A 3,094-nucleotide genomic window follows, 5' to 3' on the forward strand; every position below is an offset into this window, starting at 1 on the left:
GTATTTGTTACTGACTCAACTTTTGATTGGAAGTTTTTTGAACTTTTCCTTTCCACAGTTATGTGTTGATCTGTACATTCTGTACTTATTTGTTAGTAGTTTTATGAATAACATTTTCAGCTTATCAAGTGCAATGGAGATACAGAAATGTATATAAGTTATTCAGTGTGATACCAGACTTTCAAATAAGATAAATCTGAAATCCTCTTCTCCAAGCTAATGTTATTTCCAAGTTACTGCTTATTATGGTTTGTTTTTTAGTGGTACTTACACTTTTGCAGATGGTTCCCATTCATGTGCTTACTACTTGTGGATGTAAAAGATCCCAGGGCACATAGAAGATAGGAGCAGGAGTAGGCCATTCGGCCCCTTAAGCCTGCTCCGCCATTCAATGCGATCATGGCTGATCATCCAAATTCAGTACCCGGTCCCTGCTTTCTCCCCATACCCCTTGATCCCTTTAGCCTTAAGAAATATATCCAACTCCTTCTTGAATATATTTAATGTATTGGCCTCTACTGCCTTCTGTGGTAGAGAATTCCACAGGTTCACCACCCTCTGGGTGAAGAAATTCCTCCTAATTTCTGTCCTAAATGGCCTACCCCTTATCCTTAGACTGTGACCCCTGGTTCTGGATTCCCCGACCATCGGGAACATCCTTCCTGCATCTAGTCTGTCCAGTCCTGTCAGAATTTTATTCGAAGAAGAACAGGGAGTTCTTCCAGTGTCCTAGCTAATTTTCTTCTCTCAGCCAACATCATAGGAATCAAATTTCAGTCATTTCCTGGTTGTGGCACTATGCTGCGCACAAAATTGGCTGCCAAGTTTGCCTATGTAACAACAGTGGCTGCACTTCAAAAAGAATCCACTGGCTGTAAAGCACCTTGGGATGTTCCGAGGACATAAAAGATGCTATATAAATGAAAGGTTAGTGAAGCAAGGGGAAAGGAGAAGACAGGGGCTGAATCGTTCGGTGGGGAAGAGGTAGGGGTATTGATGGTACGAAGGAGGAAGGGTAACAAGATGGTGAAGAGGTAGGGGACAAAATAAATTGATGGGGGGGGGGTTAGCACAAGAGGGAGGGAATGGGAAAGGAGCTACTGAGTGCCACTTTTATCTCACAATCCCCTTCCCAAATGGAGCCTGCAGCTGTTATCAGAGATAGATAGGAGACTGATCATATTCTCCAACTTACCAGGTGCAATGCCATGGGAGATCAACTAGTAAGTAATATGTTAAAAACTTTAGGTCTGTCCACACTCCCTGTCTACTTTGTCCATTATAAATTCCTATGTCCACATTTAAAATGGAAACAAAATAAGTAAGCTTGTGATGCTGTAATCGCCCCACACCCCCCAAACTAGTGGAGCCATTGCAGGGACATCATTGTTGGGAGAATGTAATTACAGAGTGGAAAGTTTACTTAGGCAGTTTCCATTATAAATGTAGACATAGAAATTTCTCATGAAAACATGAAAAATAAAGACATGGGGGAGAAATTCAGTATTGCCCCGTTTGGGGCGCGATTATCGGCCTGGCGCTAATTATCGCCTCCGACCGCAAACTTGGCTTCTATCGCCCCTGGAGGTGATTGGAGCGCTAAATCAGGCTCTACACACCTCTCTTAAGGCGCTAACGCCAAGGAGCGAGGCGCTACCTCAGAGCGCTGGCAAAGCTCATGTGATGTCAGTCAGCAATGGAACACAGACACAATGGCATCGGCCAGTTCTTAAAGGGGAGGGTCGATCTTGCTCTCCATCCACACCCTGCTCATTGCAGCCTTGAATCTCAGCCTGGAGAGACCTGTACATCAAATCTGTTGGAAAGAACAATGGAGAGGCTTCGGGAAAGAGCTCAGAGTGCAGCCCCCACAGTCTCTTCTAAATCGATGCAAGGAAGATCAAATCAAAAAGAACCTGTAAAGTGCTGCTCAGTACCCAAAACTCCTCAACACAGCTTTGAATATCTCCTGCAGTCTCTCACTCACTCAGAATGCGTGGTGCAAAAATTTCACCGACAAAAAGAGGCAGGAAGCGGTCGCCTTTAAATAGCGCTCCCCCAGTCCCTTCCCGACTGCAAAACGCTCCCCTCAACCTGTCATTGCTAGCGGCAGGCGGCACCATGCAATATCCGGTCCGGGGCATTGCGCGTTCGACTGACGTCACGATCTTCGGGTGCAGGAGATCGTGGCGGTAGTGCTTATAGCCGCCGCAAAATGTCTAGTCAATTTTGTGAGTGGCGAAAACATCGCCGCGCACAGGCGCTAATTGCTTTGCACCCCATTAGCGCCTGCTTAAGACGCTAACGGGAGGCGCAAACCAACCGAATTTTTCCCCCATAATGTCATGCAATAAGCCTGTGGAAATCACGTTGAAAAGATTTTAATACTTCAACGAGGGCTGAATGTCCACGACAGTTGACAAGACGAGAACCAAAACATCCACCAGCAGTAGAAAAAAAGTTGAAATGGAATGAATCTGCCCCCGGTATCTACTGTCAAAACATTAGCTTACCTACTTTTGAGGTGTCTTCATTTGTCAAATAGAAACATGGTGCACATCAGGTCTTTAAAGTGAGGACAGGCATAGGCCATCCTGACTTAGAAGTATATCGCCGATCCTTCATCATTGCTGGGTCAAAATCCTGGAACTCCCTCCCAAACGGCACTGTGAGAGTACCTTCACCACATGGACTGCAGCGGTTCAAGGCGGCTCACCACCACCTTCAAGGGCAAAATGCTGGCCTTGCCAGCGACGTCCACATCCCATACACAAATTTTAAAAAGTGATGTGGACGTACTTGACTCTGATCACAACACTGAACGATGGGAGTACAGACTGATGAATCAAAGCAGTTAAGAACTAGCAATCCAAGTCCACTATTTATTTCTGACAGGCACAATACAAATATAAAGGAACCAAAAACTATAGTAATATCATTACATCTCCATGATCGATGTTTTTCCAAAGAAATACCAAAAAGTGCTTAAAACAGTGGAACACATTTTTTAAAGGAGCTATACCTTAAAATCTTTTAATAATATTGCAATAAATCTTTACAGATTCTATAATTAACCATCCAATGAAAATTTTCA

The sequence above is a fragment of the Somniosus microcephalus genome, chromosome 3, assembly GCF_052327205.1.
Source record: "Somniosus microcephalus isolate GS21.2 chromosome 3, FLI_Smic_1.0, whole genome shotgun sequence".
Taxonomy (NCBI): domain Eukaryota; kingdom Metazoa; phylum Chordata; class Chondrichthyes; order Squaliformes; family Somniosidae; genus Somniosus; species Somniosus microcephalus.